The 24,606-nt window shown below is 33.1% G+C and overlaps 1 pseudogene; it reads left to right on the top strand.

The window, feature by feature from the left end:
* Positions 1-267: 267 nt before the first annotated feature.
* Positions 268-11,678, top strand: LOC100686065 (annotated as a pseudogene).
* The last annotated feature ends 12,928 nt before the right edge of the window (positions 11,679-24,606 follow it).

Here is a 24,606-nt window from a genome sequence, read left to right as displayed (position 1 = left end):
TATTTTATGTTTTATATTCTTTGTTGATGTAAAAGGCAACTGCTTGTTGAAAGCACTACAGTAACAATATATCAGGTGTGTATAACCTATGAATAATTGATATAAATGATAGCAATGTCGTAAAGTATGTGAAGGAGGAATTCAGGATAAATTCTTAAAGGTAACTGAGGAGTTTGGCTCCTAGTTAAAAACCTATGTGTGATTTTTTGGGGGGCCTGAGTATAGGCAATTACAGAGGCTTTACTTGTCCTATCTTACAGAGGAAAAATGCCCTCCCCACACAGACTTGGTGTTGCAGCAAATGCACTGCAGTTTCTGAAGGGAGGAGTCAAGGTATGAGGCCCTCTGGACAGTCATGCTCTTCACACATGTGCATTTCCATCACCATCACCTTCCTTCCTAGGTGTCTGTATTTGAGGCCTTGGGCAGAGAGGTCTTCTTCAGGCGTCTTTGCTGAGGTCTCATATGGGGGAGAGGGAGGAACTGGAAACCATAAAGACACCTTTCCCCAACTGACTCAGTACTTGGTACCTTCCCACTTCTATCCTTTCCCTGAGAGTCCATGAAAGTGCCAGAGACTTTGAGCCAACAGTGAGCCAACCCCCACATCTGCACCACCCCTTGACTGATGTGCTGTTCCATGGGGGAAAATGAACCAGGGGTGGGGCATGGGCTTCCTTGCTTTTAGCCTTTTGCTTATTTCCCATTGCAGTAAATGATTAAAGACTTAACTCTTCCACTTTTTGGCTTGTTGCCTTAATTTGGCTAACTGACATTTGGCAGCTCAGTCTCTCTTTCCCAGCTCAGCTGAGCGCCTGGCAGTAACTGCACCACACAGGAAGCGTTACAAGTGAAACTTCATTGTGTACCTACATTATTTAAGTATACGTGTTGTAAATTCTAGAGCTACTAAAATAGTTTTAAAAGACAATAATACACTAAGAAAAAAACACAAAATTCAATCAAATGAAAGTTGGAGAATTTGAAATTTCTTTGTTGTAAATTGATAGAGTAAGCAGGTAGAAAATCATGGCACAGTTGACCTGAACAGGTCTATCACCTAACTTGGCTGTCTTAACATTTGTAGAAAAGTCCATCCAACCATAACAGAAAACACATTCTTCTCAACCACACATGAGTTACAGAGGTAGTCCATAAAACAGAACGGTCAAAATGATAAGAAAGCTTGAGTGCTCCCACCTTTGGCTCTCAGGGAAGTTCAGGGCACATGCACCCAGCCTTCACGTAGGAAACCTTCACCACAATCTCACACTTTAACCCCAGCCAATATCCCTTTCCTACTTTTTCAAGTTATTTTTGCACCTGCTTGGGAATCAACCCAGTTTCATATCTTTGGTGCACATGTGACGTCATCAGGTTCTACATTCAAACCACCAGTATATGTGTTTATGTGATTTACGCACATTTGGGGTAAGTGTAGAATGTAACGTAATGACCCATTCACTACAGGTACTAAAAAAGGTTATCGTAAGGAATTTGACATTTAGTTTGTCTTAAAATACAAGTGAGTATTTTTTGATGTTATTAGGCCTTTTCTAAATGGAAAGAATTGTGATTTCTCCTCAGATGCATTTAATTTATCCAAGCTTATAGATAATTTAAGAATATAGACAATTCTTTCCAATTTATTGAATCTTTTCAGATACTATTGACTTGCTCATCCCATCTTAAGTCCATGTATTTTTGACACCCCACGGTTTCCCATATATATGAGAAAATCTGTCTGTAGTTCTGAGAATAAAAATCTTTCTCGTCCAACACAAATTCCTTTGAAAACCTAATAAGAAAGCAATTGGAAAAAGAGACAGGGGTTCTTCTTTACTTTTCTTTCATCCTCCCTGTTTGATATCTTTCCCTCATGACTTGGATTTATTTTGGTCTTGGTTTGTGATCACATGCTAATTTGCACAGCTCAATTCACCTAGATGGAGCATATAGCCACCTATGGGGGTAACAGCACATTTCTATAGACACTTTTTCAAGGTCTAATGGTTTATACATCCCCAGGACCAACTTTCTTAAGCAGCAGGCAGTTAAATATCTTCACTTATTGTTAAGTTATAAATGTGTTTCATGAACTCTGTGTCTTAACATCACGTGGCTCCTATTTAATAGCTATATGTCTTAATTCTATAATATTAGTAGAGAACAAAAACTCACACACACACACACACACAATGCTTTTTGGAGGAGAATATACTTATGCAAAAGTTTGTAGAATGTATGGCATTTATATATTAGGTACATCCTAGGCTCTGTGTGTACTCCACAGTTCATTTATCTTGCCACAGGGTTAGCTACTTTGGGTACTAGTCTTTGATTAATACCTTTAGGAGAGATAAAAGTTTCCTTTCACGTGAACTGAATGTTTTTATGAGCATATCTGACACCCCATCCATTTCCTCTTCTTCACGTTTGAGGATAAATATAAGACAAAAAGCCTTTTGCTGGTGATTTTTAAAATTTAATTTAGAAGGAAGGGATGTTTTAGGGGGATATAGATAATATTATCTGAAGCAAATTTTGCAATTAAGAAAGTGAAGAGATCTGCCAGTAGAAGCAGGCCTATACCCTTTGAATGAAAGTGAAATACTTTATGATGGGGAAAGCTTCACAGTCTTAATCTCCAATTTCACTTGCTTTGATGGAGGTACTTTAGCACCTCCATTCCTACCAACCCTTGCCCCATATTGTAACATCTTCATCTAGATCAAAAGCAGAAACAGAAGTATTGACATTATCCAGGGCGATCTGATTGGTGTTGTGAAATCACACTTGGAAATGTATTCATTTATTATTTCTAGTTGAAAACGATATTATTTTAGTTTCAGGTGTACAAATTAGTTATTTGACATTTATATACATTATAAAACACTCACCATGATAAAGTCTAGTTACTATTTGCCACCATACATAGTTATTACAATATCATTGACTATATTCCCTGTGATGTGCTTTAGATCCTTAGGACTTATTTATAACTCTAAATGTCTTTTATATTTTATTTTTATTGAGAGCTGCTACCTTAACAGAAAACTAGTAGAAATGCAATGAAAAAGAAAAAAAAAGGAAAATGTTATCTTCTTCATGGAGGTAGCTGAATTCATGTGCTGTCTTCCATTTTTTAATCATGTTTCAGATAATTACACTTTTTCCCCCTCTGGGACCTTAGAAAATTGTATTGTGATTTGCGTGCTGAATGCATTAACTAGCAGGAGGTAGAACACAATGATATGAATCCTTGATGCTATGCTTACTCTTTATGTACTACCTCGAAGGCTTCATTTTTCACTCAATAAGATCATCATATTCATGGGAATAGCCAGAGTAGGTTTTTATATAAAGTGAAACTTCCCAAGAAATATTAGCTATTTTAATTCTTGGTCAGTTATTTAATGATTAAAGAAACTTGATCAACTGTGAAATTATTTGTTCAAAATTTCACATTGGAGCAATGGAAAAGCCTGGACTAGATATTAGTTCTACTGATATGCACTATTCATGTCTCTTATCTTGTACCTGCTACTTTGATCACTTTGTATTTATCTGCCACTGATAATCTGCATTATATAGTATAGTTATTTTATATATTGCAATACATGATGATTTTATTCCCCAGTAGACTGTACTACTACTAAGAGAAAAAAGAAAGAAAGAGAGAGAGGGCAAATATGGCATTTGTTTTAAAATCTCCAGTGCTTAATGCATGATCACAATTCTTTAACATCACTCAATATTTGGTGATCTGGATGAAAGTGTTGTATTAATGACATTTTTGTAATGCAGGTATTGAAATGAAAGAAATTAAATAAATTAATTAAATGCCAGATGTAATCAGAGTATATTAATCTAGAGCCTCACAAAATATTGTAATTTAAATCATGCCATTTCTGTTCCTCCTACTACTTAACATTTTATTATTTTTACTACAATAGTACCGCTATTAAAAAACAATAACGAATTCTCCAAGCCTCCATTCTAAAGGTCATCTTGTAGGCAAGATCTCATCATAATTTATTTTTGATATTTGTATCAGAAGCAAAAAAAAAAACCTCTCATTCTTTATTAAATTATGTCCTATGAATATCGGGGTATATTGCCTTAGTGGTCACAGTGTTTACACTACAGATATATAGGAACAACAATGAATGATACCTTTGGCAAAACACTGTTCAAAAATAAAATGCTTAGGTAAGGCTTTTCCTATATCTCATTCCTCAAAATCATATCTAGTTAAAATCTAAACTTAGAGATAAAAAAGTCTACTTCAGTAGAGACGCCATTGTTTATCTTTGAGGTGGGAGCTAAGACAACTGGTTATATTTTGGGGTGAACATATGAATTTAAGTAACTTCACTGGATTCAGCGCAATATGGTGGTAGGGACAGAGTTTAGTAAGGGGAGTAGGAAGAAGGATTTTGGACATATAGCCACTGCTGAAATCTTGATCTGCCACTTTATATATATTTTTCACTTCAGTATTTATGGCAGTCTCTACAGATGTTTTTAAGTGAAGATAATTATAAATGTATAAACATAGCTACAATTTTGGAAAAGTGAAATTTAAATGCATATCTTGATATTTTACTAAAGTAAATTTATTTACAACTGATTTTCAATTGCTTCAGTAGTATGGCATAATAAATTTACTTTTGTCTTTCAACTAGCATTAGATTCATTCTTACATTTGTGAACATGATATTATTATCTATATTAATCAGTAGTAAGATATAGAAAAAATGCATATGCCTCACAACGCAGAGTACTAACCACTATTAACCACTATACGATCACGGCGAGCTACTGGGTATCCAATGCATATGCTTCATGATGATGATGATGATGATGATGATGATGATGATGATGATAAGGACTTTTTAAAAACAGTTTTAGGTTTATAGAAAAATTGAGAGGAACATGCAGAGGTTTCCCATAAATCTCCTTCTCTCAGATATGGAGAGCCTTCCCCTCCATTATCAACTTCTCTCATCAAGAGTAGCACGTTTATTACAAGGGATAAACTGATAGTAACACATTGTAATCACAGAAGTCCATAGTTTATATTAGGGGTCACTCTTGATGCTGTGCATCTGATGGGTTTGGATCAATGTATAAAAATATGTATCCATCATTAAAATATCATGCAGAATATTTTTAGTCTTCTAAAATTCCTCTGTGCTTGGCCTGTTCATCCCTCCTTCCTCTCAATCCCAGTTCCTGGCAAGCGCTGACTTTTTATTGTCTCCATAGTTTTGCTTTTATAGAATGTCATATCATATGTAGCCTTTTAGATTAACTTCTTTCCCTTGGTAATATGCATGTAAGTTTCCTCCATGACTTCTCATGGCTTGATAGCTCATTTCTTTTTAGCACTGAATAATAGAATAATATTCCATTGTCTGTGTACCACAATTTATTTATCTACTCACCTACTCAAGGACATCTTGGCTGTTTCTAAGTCTTGGCAATTATGAATAAAGCTGCTGTAAACATCCTTATTTTATGTGGCACTAAGTTCTCACAACTTTTGGGTAAATTCCAAAGAGTACAATTGCTGAATTATACAGTAAGAACATATTTACTTGTAAAAAACTGCTAAACTATCTTCCAAAATGGCTGTATTAGTTTGCATTCCCCAGCAATGAATGAATGAGAGTTCCTATTGCTCTACATCCTTGGCAGTATTTCGTGTTGTCAGTGTTCTGGATTTTGGTTATTTATTATTATAAATGCTTAATTTTCATATTTTGAATTTTTTTCTTCTGATATTTACTGTGGGAACCTGATTAAGCTTCTGCAAGTAAATCTCATATTGTGAGAGTCCCTCTACAACAACTCAGAGCTCTCCACACTGAGCCTCCATCAGTTTTGGTGATTACAGCCTAGGGTTTCTACCCAGGCACTGGTTTCTACAGCAGTTTCTCTTCATGAGTCCCTGCTTTGCTAAGTTGTTATTCTCTATTTCTCTGTTGGTTGGGTTCTCTTAGGGACAGTGGTTTTCCTTGTGTCTTTACCTTTCTTAGGGATTCTAGAAAACTGAGTGATTTTTCTGTGTTCCATTTTTCACTCCTTATTACTAGGGTGGAGTGGTAGCTTCTAAGCTCCGTACATGATACTCTAGGAACCCCAGAATTATTTATTTAATAAATGTTTATTGAAATTTTACTATGTGCCAGGAATCTACTATAAGGGTGTTCAACACAATTAGGCAGACGAAATGTCTGTCTTAAAATGTAGAATTTACCAATAGGTATTTAAAAAGGCATTTAATATTAAGAGCTTTAATTTTGACACTGAAAGGGGAAGCACAAGTCATTGAAAAGAGGCAAAATTTAATTTTGTCATTGATGAATACCTGATATATGGCTGAAATTTTGGCATTTAAATAATCTAATTGATCTCATAACAACCTTGCCAGAAAACAACAACAACAACAATTATCGTGGAATACAAAAGATGCTGAGAAATAAATCAAAGAAGTAACTTTCCTATAAGCAGCCTAAAGGGCTAGTGAGATTTCAAATCCCAGAGCCTCCAGTTTTTTTTGGGTAGAGGCAAATGGGTAGAGGCAGATGATGTTATCATCTGAATGTTTTTATCCCCCTAAAATTCATGTGTTGGAATCCTAACCCCCAGAGGTGATGATATTGGTAGGTGGGACCTTTCATAAGTGTTCAAGTTATGGAGCTAGAACCTGATGAAAGAGACTAGTGACTGATAAAGGAAGTTTCAAAGAGATCCCTTGCCCCTTCTGCCATGTGAGGGCACAGCGATAAGTCTCATTTGACCATGCTGGCACTCTAATATCAGACTTCTGGATTGCAGCCCAAAGGGACTAAAATAATGGATGACTTGTAGAAACTTCAGTAAATTGCTTTAATAGTATATAGAAATGAATAGGAAAGGTAAAACCTTGTATTATTTTATTGTTTTGCACAACCAAATTTAATGAGACTAACTGAATACAATAGCTCAGAAATGGAGCTGATTGATGGATAAGAGTTTTTCTTCAGCAGAGACTAAGCTATTGTATATTAATAATAAAAGACTGGGTATGAAACTCCTCAGAATTACTTTGTTGTGGAGTTTTCCTTCAACAGAGATGAATCTATTGTATATTAATAATAAAAATATAAATAACTGCATAGCCATTATCTAGGAAATCAGATAGTTTCCTTTTATTTTTTTAGTGTTATAGAAATGATTAAAAGGATTAAGAAGTAAATTAATAAATATATGTATGTATTTATATATGAAACATATATATATATATGTTTCATTTCTGAGACTGTGAAGGAAATAGTATTAAAAGTTTGACAATATGCATATCCCTAGAAACCTTCCTCACTGACCACCTCCCACTCAGTGGTAATAAGGGACAGGTTGCCTAATTATCCATTGAATTAGAAATGCAAGTATTTGAAGAATATATAGGCTTTTGTCATGTTTTTTCTTTTTTCTTTTTCAGCTAGTATGCTTGTTTGGGGAATATTTATAATTTGAGGAATAAGAGCCTGAGGACCTAGTTTTTCATCTTTCTAAGTTTCAAGAAACAAACTACTCAGTTCAGGGAACCAAGGGGCCACTAATCTCTCTAATTAAATCCCACGCTACACAGTTTTGGGAATGTTTGCTATCCATTTAAATAACTCTAAGGAAAAATGTTTTGATATTTCACTTGAGAATGGAGGGTTCAGAATGTAAACTTAAGCTAAAGTGTATATTAAAGGTTATATCATTTGAACTTCTAAAGTTATATAAATATAGTTTTTTAATCTGCCAATCTCAGTAGTTCCATTCTGAAATGTAGGGAACGTTGTTCTAATGTAAATATTCTGATTATTTATTTTTAATCATGCTATATTGAAGCATATATAAAAATAGAAAAAAAATGGACCTTCTAGTATATACCACCATGTTCACTTTGGATTCTTTTTTTTTTTTTTAAGATTTTATTTGTTTATTTATTTTGTGTATGTGAGAGAGAGAGCATTGGAGGAGTGACAGAGGCAGAGGGAGAGAGAGAATTTCAAGCAAACCCATACTGCATAGGGAGCCCCAAATGGGGCTCCATCTCACAACCCTGATATCATGACCTAAGCCAAAATTAAGAGGACACTTAACTAACTGAGCCACCCAGGCGTCTCTGGCTTATTACTTTGAAGCAAGGAAAAAACAAAAGAAAGAGAAAAAAAGCAGATGAGAAGGAGACAAGGAGGAAGGGAATAAAGCAACTTCATTAGCTAAAGATTGATCTTCCCCCATTCTCCTTCCTCTATATGCTGAAAAAGCACACATCCTTTCCATACTTAAAGATTCTTTACCAAGAATGCTTAAATACTCACCAAATGCAAATTTCTAAGCATATGGCTTGTATTCTCCTTAAATCTTTTGTTTGTGATTATTCCTGGGAAATTTCTGAATATCTGAGAAAAAAAAGAGACTCATTTTCTGTTATTAAGTGGGTTTGGTAGAAGTAGAAAATTTCACATAAAGTGGAGTTTGGAACAACTGATACTCAGAACAAAAAGAAATACGATAGTTACTTTCCCAGTTAATCTAGAATTGTGAAGGAAAGAAGGCTGAATTAAAGGAATTATAGTGTCTATGTGAAACATTTCTTTATGATGCATTTGTGTTAGTTTAAAGGAGAGGTTGTATCTTGTACAGAAAAATGCATTGACCTAGGAATCAACTATCTTGACATTCTCTCAAATCTGTCACAGATAGCGAGCTTAACATAGGCATTGATTTCCTCATCAATAATGGACTAGATGTATATTTTTGTAGGTCTTTTACAGCTTGAAAATCTTATCATTCTGAAGGCTTAGATTTTATTATCCCTTATCAATTAAAGAAACAAAAGTGCAAAAAACTGATTTAATTCTTCTTTACCTAATTCAGGAAACATCATTAATAAAATAATTTCTTTCATATTGGGCATTGGATTAGTTGCATTGTATCTTGGGACCTGAAGAATTCTATATATAGAACAGGATTATGGAAACCTATTAACCTGTGGCATTTACACATGTTGCATTTTACATGCAATATTTAAAAGGAGGAGGGTGAAGAATTTGCACAGCACTTGTCAACATTTAACCTTGAGTATGTCAAGAGATGTGAGCCATTATGTATATTTGAACAATATATTCACAAATCCATATAGTTATAGTGGCTCTAACTGCATATAATATTTGATAGAAACCCATTTATGGTCAAAATTAGAATTCAGAGAAATCTCTAAAATTATAGTCTTATTTTTACACTATTACATTGTGCTACTTGCAAGTCATTAAGTGAATTCATAGTTTTTTGCTTAGTACCCACAAACTTAATTAGGTTAATTCCTTATTACAGAGAAAAGTATAGACAATAAATCACACTGTAACTGAGTATAGAATAAACAAAAAATTGTAAAATCCCAGTATTTTTGACTGAAATACATGCAATATTGTTTAATCTAAAATAGTAACACAATTAGAGATTTATCAAACAAATCTGAAGAGATGATTTTTAAATTAAATAATTTAAAATTCATTTAAAAACTATATGAAACATTAAAACATACCTATTTCAAATGATTTACTCAGCCATGTTTTATAATCATTGGACAATAATGTCATAAAACTTTTTTTGAATCATAAGTTGTTCAAAGATACTTCTTTCAAACAATGGTTATGTATCTGGAGACCTTATTTGTCGGAACAACATTCTACACATTTTAGAGAGCTGTGGAGGAAGATTCTGAGTTCTCTGTATTCTTCAGAGATAGATCCTGTGGTGGTGGAAAATGAGCTCAAACTGAACCAGCAATTTGGTAATGCACATCTGAATTCTTCTGGTAATCAGCATGGAGGAAGTACAGCCTATAAAGGGTGCTATATTCCTCCTCCCTTAAGAAACAGAGAAGTTACTAAAAGAGTCTTTGATAAAGACAGTTCATAATGAGTTCCAATGAAGGATGCATACAACAGTTTTGAGGTTCATAGCGACTCAAGAGGACAGTCTAGTTTCTCACTGATGGTGGAAGTGGATAAAAGTGGAGGTTTGATGATCATGGACAAAAAGATTGATAGTATTGGCAGCCATGATTACAGAAGTGGCTCTGACAAATGAACATAGTGGAACCAGTTGCTGGTGTGACAGATCAGATGAAGATGATTTGTCAAAACCACTCCCACCAAGTAAGTGCTTGGAACAGAAACTCTTTTGGAGATAAGAATAGATTTAATTTTTAGAAATATGACATTCCAATTGAGGCAACTGGCAACAACTCTCTCCCCACATATTGAAAGTTTCAATTATGATGAGATGGGAGAATTCATCTTGGGAAACATTGAGCTTATTTGTTATACTCACCTGACTCCAATGCAGAAGGAAAAGACACTTGGTGGCTTGTACCCAAACAGAGTCTGTAAAAACTAAAGTATTTCTCTTGCCCATCTTGAGGCAGATTTATTCTGATGGTAGAGGAGAAACGTGGAGAGCTATAAAAGAAAATGGAATATTTGGAAGCTGCAAATATCCAGTTTCCTTGGTATTAGCACCAACAAGACAACTGGCAGTGCTGATCTATGAGAAAGCCAGAAAATTTTCATACCATTCTAGGGTTCTCTTTGGATTATTTATGGTGGTGCTGATATTGGTCAGCAGACTTAAAACAGGGATGCCATGTGTTAGTAGCCACTTTTGAGGCCTAGTAGATATGATGGAAAGAGGAAATATTGGATTAGACTTTTGCAAATACTTGGTGTTGAATAAAGCTGATAGAATGTTGGATATGGAGTTTGAAGTTCAGATATGTAGAATACTTGAACAAAACAGCAAGTCTCCAAAGGGAGTTCACCACATCATGATGTTTAGTGCTGTTTTCCCTAGAGAAATAAAGATGATTGCTCCTAATTTCTTGGATGAATATATCTTCTTGGTTGTGGGAAGATTGGTTCTGCCTCTGAGAATATCACACAGAAGTCAGACAAATGATAATTTCTGCATGACTTTCAACAGGCAAGGATTCATTGACCTTAGTGTATGCAGAGAACAAAAAGAATGAAGATTCTCTGGACGATACCAGGAAAGATATTCTTGTACCAGTATCCATGGCAAGCAATCTTAGACAGAGAAGAGCCTTCATCTGTTCCTGTCAGGAAAACCCTATTCTAGTGGTTATAGCAATAGCATCTAGAGGACTGGACATTTCAAATATAAAACAACTTGTCGATTTTGACTTGTAGTGATATTGAAGACTGTACATCACATTGGCTGTACAGAATGTGTAGGAAAACTTGGCCCTACTAACTTGTTCTCTAACAAGAGGAACATAAATATTACCAAGGATTTGTTGTATCTTCTTATAGAGACTTCTTATATAGTTGGAGACTTCTTATAGAGACTATAGAGACTTCTTATAGAGACTAAGTAATGCCATCTTGGTAAGAAAAATGGCCCCACTACAAGGGTAGCAATTGTGTACATCCTAGGAGTAATAGATTCAGTGAAGAATTTGGTGCCGGAGACTACCAACATAGTAGTGATGCCAACAAGTCCACCTTCTGTAGCAGCTATGTGTGTGAGAAGTTGGTGGAGTTGGATATGGAAGTTTTCAGAACAGTGATGGATTTGAAGGAAATTATAACTCCCAAGAGGTTGAGTGAACCTGCAGGGAGACTGAACCTGCTTTACAGAAGATCACTCTGCCTAACAAGCTAATATGGAAACCACATGTAAATTAGCCAGGCAAAATCTTACATAGCCTTAGAAACTCACAATAAATTACCCACTGTGATATTCCACTGATTTTTTTTTCTTAAGAAGCCAAAGTTTACAAAAAGAGATAGTGATCAGAAAGGAAAGGATTGATCAGAAGCCTTCTTCATGGACAGTTTGAAGACTTCCATTGCTACAGTTCAGATTAACTGCCCTCTTGCCTACCCTATCCTGAACTGCATTTATAATTTTGTAACAGGCTCATCTGTTAATATACTGTGTCTTTAACTTGAGACAACTTTTTATTTTGAAGTCCCATTGGCTCGGCACTGTTCAAGATATTTTATTACTTGTTTTGACAAAACAAATTGAATGAACGTGGGCTATTTTTTTTTAACTCTGTACCTTTTAAACTTAACTACACATTTATAGACAAAACTTGATTCCCTATTTAAGTATTTCAGGGGTAGACTGACTTCATTATAGTAAACTTCTTTCTAAAGGTTACTTGACTTCCCAAATATGTCATTACAGAGAACAGCAGATATATGTTTTCTGGATTAAAATATTGCGATGGCAATGCCATCCTTTCTCCTTAATATAAGAATGTGCTTTGCCTTATGATTGTAAAGAGACCTGATTCTAACGAAGCAAATGTCAGACATAAGGGGGATGTGGAAAATTACTAGAGAGACTCAGTGTATTCTGATGAATCTATCCAGTACAGGAAAATTAAACAGTACCTGATTACTGTTTGCTAAGACTGGGCTCATCTGTGCACACATTTAATTTATGGTTTTAATTTACCTTTAATGTAAAACATAACTTCCAAGGTTTTAATATATCACTTGTCCTTAATAAATCTGTCATGAATATGAGTTAGTCTTATATAATTTTCAGAAGCAATCTTGGAGTCTAAGAAAAATTCAACTAAATCAAAGATTTTAATGTTTGCTATATGTAAAAAATATGCCTGCAATAATACTTCAGTACTTAGTGGTGACATTTGCATTGAATGGAAAAAAGCAAAAGATTAAAAAAAACTGCATCCTTTAGAATTTTCTATATTAGCATACTTTAGTAAGGTAGGACGTATGACTCTTGAAATGGCTAATCTTCTGGATATTCAATTTCAAGTGATTGGTGTTTACAGAAAAGAGCTCAAGGAGCATAATCTAGGAGGATGAAAAAAATGAGATGTTATTGTGAGACTCAAGGACAGAAGTTAAAACTCTTAATCATGAGCTAAAAGTTCACCGATGTCTGCTTATTCTGATCACATATGCCATGTTAACTACATTGAGAGTCATTAATGATTTTCAAAAATCCTTCCTTAAGGAAGGTACTTCAAAAATATTTTAGCTTTACTTTGCACTCTAAATATTTAACAAAATACTCCACAAACTGGAAATTAAGAGAGTGGGGAAAGAAGAAAGAGGGAAGAAAAGAAAGAAAAAGAAAGAAAGAAAGAAAGAAAGAAAGAAAGAAAGAAAGAAAGAAAGAAAGAAGAAAGAAAGAAAGAAAGAAAGAAAGAAAGAAAGAAAGAAAGAAAGAAAGAAAGAAGAAAGAAAGAAAGAAGAAAGCCTCATGCACAGTGGTCAGTATGATTTACTAGCTTTTCTTGCTTCTGGATCATGAATAAGACTAGAAATTTAATTTTTTACTCCACTTTTATTTTTATTTATTTGCCAGACATGCCTGGGATATACAGCATATCTTCTTCTGATGAAATTTGTCCTTTTTTTGGTTCATATTAGAAAACAAACACATAATTTTCCAGTATATATAGCTGGGGAATGGGAAATATAAACTTGAAAACTCTTTTTATACTTATTTTCTTTTTAGTTAGAGTGGAAAAGTATCTAAAGATACTTAATTTGAGTACTAAAAGAAAAAAAAATGGATTTTGTGCCAAAGGCTTAGGAGAAAGGCAATACAAAAATTCTACCACCTGGCCAAGAGCGGAGGGCGGGCCAACACTGGCACTCAGCACAGGTTCAAACTGCGATGACTAAGTTCATTACAAGCTGCACTTTGGTAATCAATTAGATAAACTTTTTACATTAAGTTAGGACTTAACAGTTTCCTTAATAATTATAGTGTAATGTTAGGTAAACCCAAAAAGTAGTAATAGACATAAAAACAATTCTTCCCAATTGTTCCTGTGTACTTTAGGATACATTCTGTCAAGGTCATAAGTTTTTCTATTAGTTTGAAAGATCAACAGACTTTATTTGTTGAATCACAGCTGAACTACTTATATAACTTTGAGCTTCAGGATACATTTTCCAATAACCAAGAAATAATTTAAAAATTAATAGAAACATATAAAGAATAAAAACTACTTGGGTATCTCATGAAGGGACAGTATAAAGGTATAGTTAAGAATACAGACCATTTGGGTGTGAAACTTAACTCCTTTCTCCTGTATGAACTTGGACAAGTTGCATATTATTCCTGTGCTTCAGTTTTTCCATTCCTAAAAGGATGATAATAATATCTACTTCACTAGATTATTGTGGATATTAAACAAATTAGTATGTGTGAAGAGCTGAGAACAGAGCCAGTATATTATAAATATTATATATATATATTATAAATGTGTGGTAAGAAGATATGACATATTCCCTAAGTATTAGTTACTAACTGACTGATTATATTCTTTGTTTCTAAGTTACTGGTTTTAGTTCCTATCTTATTTATGTATAATTTTAGTTTATTTCCTTTTTTACATAAAGATTTCTAAAAAAAATTATAGACCTAGTATTATTTAAGTATATCATATATTTAAAAAAATTCTACAATGCAATATGAATAACAGTATTCTTCTCAAAGAGATCTTAAATGAAAGTAAGAAATTTCCCTAAGAAAATGTGACTTTTACAATGCAAAATAACTGAATAAAGTGAATTAATTGAAAAGTATTGGCCCAAAAGAAAAAAAGATTGAAAAAATATAGTCTTATATATCTAACTTGCTTCTATGAACTTTATTTTTTCTTTTTTTTCTATGAACTTTATAATGCAATGATGAAATTTTAAGCTATATTTACCAAGTTAAGAAGTAGCAGTACTAAAAATATTACTCAGATTTATACTACATTATAAAATCAGTACTTTTTATTACAAAGGAAGTTAGCTTGTAGATAGGTAAATAAATAGATGATTGATTTTGAAGGCTTTTAAGATATCAAAAAAATGAACAAAATTTAGGAATTACATCCTAAAAACAGAACAACACATAACCATATGAACATGTCTAGGAGCTCACTCTAGGAGTACATCATCTACTCAGATATTTGAGTCTACAGTTACATTGGGAATAGTTCATTAAAATACATGGGCAGCCTGTATCAGGCCCTTATAGTGGGAAAATGTAACACCCTGTCATAAATAATACAAAATCATTCAATAATTTAATCCAATTGAAATGTTCTATTTGTGGCAAAATTTCAATTTTGGAAAAACAACGATCAGAAGAGATTTTTAAACATTATCAGTATTAGCATTTTTAATCATAGAGGTGAATAATTGCTTCATTCCAGTGAGGACACTGGTAGACTGAAGAAATACATAACATAGAGTTAAATTGCTAAATACACAAGATTCACATGCATTTTGACTACTAAAAAATTCTTTAATGCAATATGATAACTAAAATGAGAAATGGTTTCACTTCATATCTCAAGGTAAGGAAGTTTCGAGTGAAATAAAATCTAGGCATTATTAATTTGAAATGATAAGTTGATAAAGTTATAATTCTAAAATGTCAACTAATCAGAAATATGCATAACTAGGGTATTTGGACAATTTATCAATTGGCCATCTTCATATAAGCATTAAGGCCATAAAATTTTATTATTACTTATCAGAAATAAATCAACTTATTCAAATTAATATATATGTTTTTTCTTCTGCATTATTAAATACAATTAATTTTCTCTCAATGAAAACAAAATCCTTCTAAGGAGAGATAGATAACAGCAACAAACTAAAAATATGATTCTCAATGTTTTTAACTGAAAAAGAACCTAAAAGTTAAAATTAATTGCAATAAGAGAAAATTATATCTACTCAGAAAGCAGTTTTAAATAGTATATATAGTACATGTATAATTATATACATATATATATACACATATATATATATAAAACATTTCTGGAAATTAAATATCATATAATTTAAAAAATAATAGATAACTCCTTACATAATACAGAGAAATATATCAAAGTTTGTAAGAAAAAGACACTACTTGATCTTAAATATAGTTTAAAAGCAGAGAAAGTTTTTATATACTATAATAATTGTCATAACAAAAAGGAAGAAAAAGTGCCAGCATATTAAATTATGCATTATAAACTTAATCTGATAATCTAAAATTCATTTATAATGACAATAATACATTCCTAGATTATTTATTATTTATTTATAGTTACATGAAATATAAACCTTCAAAAGAAAAGCATATATACTCAACCTACTGTAATTAATTGGGATATAGAAACTTAGAAAGTTTGAAAATAAATTCAAATACAAAGAGTCCAAATTAAAAGCCAGAAACATATTGATCTCCATGAGAAAATAGGGTGTTTACTAGTGCTTTTCCCATTGAAACAGAATTGGGGCCAAAGAAATGCCAAAAGTAACCCACATTTATAAAGACAGGGCAAGTCAGAATCAGGAGATTTTATTGGGACTAAGAGGTGACATGATACACATCCTCAATTCTCAGGCTCTATAAACCTATCAGAAAGGAGAAAAGAATACAGGACCATGTGGAAAAGTAGGAGACACATATGTATCAGTATAGTCAAATTGTGGGGCATGTGATATCCAAGCTTTGGAGAAGAGTTGTTTTTTGCTCCCACTAGCCAAGCATATGTATGTGTGTGATGCTGTATGTTCTCTAAAACAAAGAGAAACTTCATTTGTCAACTGGACTTCGGGTTAAGCATAGGTTTACCGATATGGAGACATAAGTCAGAGCACTGTGCTTCTGAGACATAAGGAGTGAGTTTTTCATGGAGCAAATGGATACCCAGAAACTAATAGAGCTTGAGTTGCTGTTATTCCTCCCAAGAGGATTGTTTGCCAGATGGCGAACACCAACAGCATGAGTTGGTGGATGCATGAGGTACAGGAGGTAAAGGGATTTATATAGGAGGACTAAATAGAACTCCATAGTGGAGAACCCCAGGGTCTTCCCAAAAACTTACACATGAACCTTTTGAGACAGGAATCCTGTGGATTTGTGCCACATGGAGGACAATAATGACCAGTGTCAGCCATAGAATGAAATACAGCAAAGTAGAATAAAGCATATTAGCATATTAAAGGATTTGAGAAGGCCTGCAGCCAAATAATCTTTAAAAAAAAAAAAACACAACACAACATTCTATTTATTCATGAGAGACACAGGAAGAGAGAGAGGGAGGGACACAAGCAGAGGGAGAAGCAGGCTCCCTGGAGGGAGCCCGACGTGGGACTCTATCCAGGGATTCTGGGATCATGCCCTGAGCCAAAGGCAGATGCTCAACCGCTGAGCCACCCAGGCGTCCCTCCAAATAACTTTTTTAATTTTTTTCTGCTCTGTGTTTTTTTTTTCCCAAAAAGACCCGTGATATTATGATTTATAATAAATATACATTAAGTGTTTGAAAAAAAAAAGAAGTTAATGTTAGTTGGGTAAAAAGGTACTTCCTTTCCAACTTTCTCTCTTCTCCTCAATAATATGGAAGAACCTAGCCTTGAAGAGAGAAAATAGAAACAGTGACTCAAAGCTAACCAAAACTTCCTTTTTTCATTTGTACCATTTAGAGTCACAGATAAAACATGAATTGGGATATGGACTTGAAGAAGGGGAAAAAGTAAACAAATTTGCTAGAGAGTTGTAGAATCTGTTAAGAGTTAAGAGATAAACATGGAGATTTGACCAATTAAATTTAATGAATGGAAAAATATTTCATTCATACCCCTCTGATTTGAGACTTCTCAATATACTAGGTATCATTTTTATAACATTCTGAAATAGCTGAGTTTCTTCTCATAAAGCTCTGTTATTTTTGATGTACTGCAAAGACTTTAAGTATCTACCGGACTTTAAAAAAAATATGTATACATACAAAAAGAAAGTCTCTCTTCATTAAAGGAAGTAGTATAATAGAAGCACATATAGAATAAGACTCAATTGATGGTTGTGCTTCTTCCATAGATATTGCAGGGGTAACAATGTCATGTCTAAAATCATTTCTCTACATTGCTTTAGAAATGGATAGGAGAAGGCAGTAAATGAAATTTAATTCTGTCATTACATTGAATAGAAAACACAGGAAGGGAAATACCAAAAAAGTCTCCAAAAATATCTTCCTCCTTACATAATCAAGAATATTTATTGGCAAAGGAAAATAAATTTCAGAAGTTTTAACAAGTAACTCTTCTGAATTAAGATAATATTTATATTATCAATGATATTTTTCTCTTCAAACAATCACTCTCAATGCAAATACAAAAGTTCGTATCTCTAACACATAGAGCTTATTTTTTTTTAGATGAGTCTTCCCTAGACCCTAAGCAATAGCCAGCTACTAGGAAATATCATTTACTTTGAGAAGTTAATTCTATTTCTGAAAACTCATCAAATGCAAAGCTAATTACTCAAGGGTAAGATGTTATTCTCTATGCAAAGTGTAGTACTCAGCAAAAGCCATGGTTAACTTGATACTTTAGTTAGATAGGTAGGTACGTAAGTAGGTAGGTAGGTCATAGGTTTAGTGACATGCATTGCATTTGAAATCAGGAATATTTTGCTCAGTTAAATATTAAGCATCAGAGTTTTTGGACACTAGTCCCAAAATAAATTTCATTATAATGTAATGCTTCATGAATAATGTCCAATTTTGTGCAGCGATTTTTAAAAACTATTTGTTAGAAATAATGTTAAGGAAATGATAAAAACGGAAAGTTAGCTTTGATGATAAAAACATCCAGGTTCTGAACGGGACAATATCATACTTGGAAATCCTAGTTTTTTAAAAAAAATATATTAATCCTTTATTTCATGGCATCAAGTCAATCAATTTGTTAGCTTAGTGCTTCTTCCTTGAGGGAAGGTAGATAGGAGGTATACCAGTGGTAGCCTGGCTTTTGTTTCTAAAAGCCTATTCTGCTTCAATAGTCTACAATAGTTGTAAAGATAATTGTGAGGAGCTGAGAGACATGTGGTTAAGAGGAGATAAAGAAAATTTCTAGAGATAATGAGAAAATACTTGAATCCTATTTCCATGCAAGAGTCTAAAGGTGATGACAAACTTCAGCTGTTTCGTGGGATATGATGGTAGAATGTGTATCTGTGTAGTAGCTCAATATGTGTTTTATTCAGTTACTTTGACAGGATTTTTATTGGGCTCTTTCCATATGAAGAGAGAGGCATCCAAGTTTATTGATCCTAAATCAGTGCGGGAAATACTAAGTCATTTAATTCTAGGAAGGTAAACATATGTGGAATGTTAAGCACGTTAATGTGTAAATATTAAATATAAATTTTAACTGATAGTGAATAATACTTCCTTAGGTCAACGCCAATTATTAGTTTATTTTGACAAGTAGCACTCAGTTATTGCAGTCCTTACCTGAATCTCAGTATTTAAAATTTATACCACCTAACTAGCATCTTTAACTATGTCACAATATCTCACTCCACAGACAGTACCATATTTGGTAACTTTAGCTATCAAGAGAATTGCCAGTAACCAGAAAGAAACATAAAATAATTGTAACAGTTCTTAAATAAAGCCTCTTACAGACTATTCACTTATACATAATTTTCACACAATTTTAATTTGCTTGGTTAGCTGGTTTCCAGTATTATAAGAAATTAGAGGCTATAATTCACACCGGCTGACAGCCACAGGCAAACGAGAACACTTTTTAAATATGAAAGAATGACAGTGACAGTGTAAGACACCTGAAAGTGCAAATACAGATGATACTAAGATATATAATTTGATAAGAATAAATAAGAGTTTAACAAGGAACTTAAAGGAAACAAATCGAATCCTAATGGAAAATTTATTTTAGTTGTCTTTATGCTGTTCTTGTTGGTGTAATAAATCCAATTTCCACTTTTCCATTACCTTACAAGCATGTGCACGTGCACACACATACACACACCCCTACAGCACACCCTAAAATGATCTGATTGTTATCACATGCATACAATCAAAACTCCTCTTCTGCATGTTGAATAAAGAAAAACTTCTATCAAAGAAATCCTATCAAAAGAGAGGAGGTATCTAATTGTGAAAATATCTCATAGTGAAAATCACTCCAGTTATTATGATAAAGGTAAATGTTGAGGAGATATCCTGATAGTCTGCATAGAGGCAAAAATGCTTCAGATCCCAAGGGAGGAGACGATTTTGCACACTTTAGGAAGTCAAGTTTGTATGGGAATATCAAGTATGGTGACCATAATCATGGACACTGACAAGCTTATGTGTAAGAGTGGAAACACTGATTTTTCTCAAAGTATATTGCCAAAGTAAGAGAGAGAAAAGGATGGAAATACCGAAAGATGACTGCAAACTTATTTGTAAACAAACATACTATGTGTAGGATTCTCAGAAATAACTAGCAACCACTTTGAGAAGAGCTGAGGTCCTGTTTTAACTGAATGAACAATTATCACTGCCGCATGTGTTATTTATTTTGGTTCCTGATGACAAAATAAGTTCAGAAGATTCATAACTGAGCAACTATTCATGCCCTGGTAAAGTTGGTGGTACCTTGCTGTCCTGCATCATGATTGCTATACCCAAAATTTTGCAAATTTCAACCAGAAATTTTTAGGCAAAGGGCCACATCTTATATTTTAAGAGAAATTATCTTCTGGATTCCTAACTCTACTCCTACTTGGTGATCCCAGCTAGACCTCTTTTCACTTGAAATTCTAGCCTACAGCTCTAAGCAGTTTGGTCCTTGCTGATTCTCCCTGGGTCCCATGGCTACCCCTTTAGTCTTCTTGAATCAATAGTTCTTCTTAAGCAGAGAAAATAAAGCTCCAGGCCAAAATAAGATAGAAAGAGCAAAGAAAAAAAATAATAAAGAACTGGCACAGCTTTCTCTCATGTGATTCCTTTAACTTCATTCACTAAAGGCCACATACTCAGTTTTTTAAAGTCAGAGAATCATGATGGGAAGAAGAAAAATCAATATAATCTCCTCATCATTGTAAGTAAGGTATTATTCAACATCCTTCCAGGGACTGCTGGTCTATTTCATAAATACATTTTTGTCATGTTTTTATTATGCCATAGTCTTTTCTCAGTACTCTTTTTTTGTATGTCCATCATACTAATTGGTTCCCTTTACTTCCTTAAAGAGATAGGGATGCTTTAGGTGAATTGGGGGCCCATTTGTATTTTGCCTTCTCTCATGATCTCATTTCCATGCTAATTTTTATATTTTAGTAATATCTATTGTTGCTGTAAATAAATAAGGTACTACCAAAAGCACATTCTATTATAGGCAAAATACTTTAAAATGTGATGTTTTAACATTATTATGTATTGATATTAGGGTATAATTATGAAATGATAGGCTTGAAAAGATTATGATGGTGTCTTGTTTTAAGGTAATGGCAATATAGTTTGAAGAAAGAAAAGATTTCATATTATTAGTAGAATGAATATTATTTACTTAGAGATTAAGAATAGGCTATAAACAAAAATGAATGTTAGTTCTGGTTTAAGAAACTTGATGGACAAGGTGGGGAAATCAGGTGGCGAGTGGTAAGATTGAGTTAGATACTCAAAGTACATGGGAAAAATAGGTGATGAGTATATGAACATTTAAAGCTTAGAAAAATCTTTAGAGAGAAATACATGTTTGTCATACGTTGGTCTAAAAGTGGCATTTAAACTAGAATTTAAATAAAAACTTGAAACATTTTTTTTAAAAAGGAAAGGTGTTTAAGAAGTGCAAAGTGAATTCTATTCCTGTATATTAATAAGTAATTAAACACCTATAATTTTGTCAGAGTCATAGCATCCTATTAATGCCAAGCCAAACACCCTAATCCATTGTTAAAATATCCAATTATGGAATATAAGAATCTGCATTGATCTTGATCATTGAGCTATAAATTAATCATATTTAGAATTTAAAAAGTAATCATTAGTAAGCAGCATTTTATCTTCCCTTCAGAGTAAAGCATCTTAGTTCTTTCGTATGTAATAATATTAGTGTGTAAAAATAATAATTATCAATAAGTATCCTTGAATGTATTTAGCAGTGTTTAAAAGAAACAGGAAAAAAAAAGGAAGCATAGTTCTCTAGCAGTTGAATTTTTTGGTATAGACATAGAGTTTTCAAAAATAAATGCTTTAAATAAATAAAGTTGTAGAAACAGAGGAACTTGCCTAAGAGAGAATGGGCATAAATAAGCTAGATGCTCTTTCAAATCTGATTCACATTAAGTTTTTAGGTCTTATCATCTTAAGCATTCAAAGCTCTGAATTCTTACCAATTTATGGAATTAGTTCATTATATTTGAATATTGCCCCCTTTTTTTTTCAAAATAATGATCAGATTGGTTTCATATTATAGCAATCAACATTTATTTCATCATGCTTAATTTTTAGTTTATCAGCTACCATGAAACAATTTGTACTATTTAACACTTTTTACAGGTTTAGAGCATGCAGTTATGAACAGAGAAACTACTTGTTATTTGTTTATAATGTGTTAGATTTTTTGATATTGTAAGATGTATTTATTATAAGATACATTTATTATTTAATATAAAATTTTAATGAAAAAATTACATAAGCTTTGTAATCAGCAGGTATTAGATAACCAGATACTGTTTTATCGGGATGTTGAAGAGATTAATTTAAGAACCCAAATAATATATTTTGGGGGAAATTTCCAGCAACATTCCATATTTTCTTCACAGTTAAGCTGAGGAATACAGAAAGATTGTCAATAGTGAGTAAGAAGGAAAATATATCGGTAATATTTGAGGGGATGGTAATGACACAAGATGGACATGGAGCAGAGGATATACTTACATTATGGGGTAGGTCATTAAGCAGTCTCCTCCAGAGATCCTCTAGCCAGTTCATGTCACTCAGGAAACTTGAAATTCCACAGTCTTTACTGGGAGTTCTGTTTAATTTTCTTGAGTCATCCAAAATAAATACTCCTAAAAATCAGGCTTAAAAAAAAAAAACATATTTTCAAGGCTCTAAAATAGTTCAGGGACAAGAATGGGAATTGGATTTTAGTTCCGTGTGTGTCCATTCTCATTTCCTGTCATGGAAAAAGAGACTTTATAAATGGAACTCCAAGATTTTAATTTCTCTGTGTAGCAAAGGTAGTGTCATAAAATTCAGTGCTTTCTTGTACCAATCTTTCACATTTAGCTTGTCATAGAATTTCCATAGTTTTAGCAAGACAAAAAATAGATCAGGGCCAAATCTAAATTACAGTTCTAAATAATCAACATTTCATATTCTTCTGGCTCTACCTAGGCTTATCCCATTGGTTTTGTGGCCTTTATGCTTTGCTTCTTGCTCTTAGAGAGGGGAACAGATTAATGAGTTTTGTATCCAGATGACAAACACTGCCAGAAAGGACAAATCATATATCCACTGACTTTTTACCTTTTAGACCATATTTGACTTTCTTCAATATTTGGGGATTCCTCTATTTCATATACATCCAACTGACAAACTAAACTTCTATTTGAAAATCAATAATTAACTGTACATATTGTTCTGATGCAGGACATTCTGGAATATGACAAAATAATAGTTGGTTATTTAGGTACTGTTTTAACAATACTCCTCATTTTATTTTTATAGCAAATAACTTTTTGATTTTTTAAAAGATTTTATTGATTTATTTGATAGCACACTGCAGGGGGGAGCTGCAGAGGGAGAGGGAGAAGCAGACTCCCCACTGAGCTGGGAGTCCTAAGATGTGGGGCTCTATCCTAGGACCCTGGGATATTGACCTGAGCCTCAGACAGTTGCTTAACGAACTGAACCACCCAGGCACCCCACTTTTTGATTATTTAATTTGGAAAAAAGGAAACAACGCAGGAAATATTGAAAATAGGCATTGAGTTATAAAATAGGTGAACATTTTACTAATCTTTTATCCATGAAAGTGGTATCAGATTACATGATTAATAGAAGATTTCAGCAAAATTCTTCAAAACTCTTTAGTGAAGGAAGTTGATTCACAAAAGAAAGTTATTTTGAATGTGGGTTTATAGGTCTCTGTGTGGATGTGTGTTTTCTAAATTTTGGTAGATAATGGTAATTGTAACAAATGTACTATTAAGGAAATAAGAGATATGTTCAACTAAAATTGGAAATGAATACTGTACTTAATATCTAAATCATAAATTTTATTTTTCTGAAATCCCAAAGAAAATTCAATTTCTCAACATCTTGTTACATATGTTACTGTTATACATATTTACACATATTTATCTGTTTAGTTCTACACAAATTGGATACTATGCACGTATTTTTTGCCCTTCCTTTTTCATTAGTCTGTTGTTATGATCTTTAACACTAATATATTTAGGTAGATATGTAATGATCACACAGTGTACCAGAGTATGTTCCTCAGGGAAAACAAATCTATTACTACAAATATACGTCTGTAATTTCATTTATAAATAGGATTTATTCTATTATGGTTCCTATAATAAAGGGCTTCAGAAAATAAGTCACAGTGGGTACTAAAGAGGAGGACCTATGTTAGACAAATTAATTTTGTGCTTGAGATTCTTCTAAGACTACGATGTACCACCTTGAAAAATTATAACTCCATATCCTAGAAAACTAGAACAACACACAAATAT

This window comes from Canis lupus, chromosome 22, assembly GCF_011100685.1.
Source record: "Canis lupus familiaris isolate Mischka breed German Shepherd chromosome 22, alternate assembly UU_Cfam_GSD_1.0, whole genome shotgun sequence".
Taxonomy (NCBI): Eukaryota; Metazoa; Chordata; class Mammalia; order Carnivora; family Canidae; genus Canis; species Canis lupus.
This window is presented reverse-complemented; position numbering and strand designations above follow the sequence as displayed.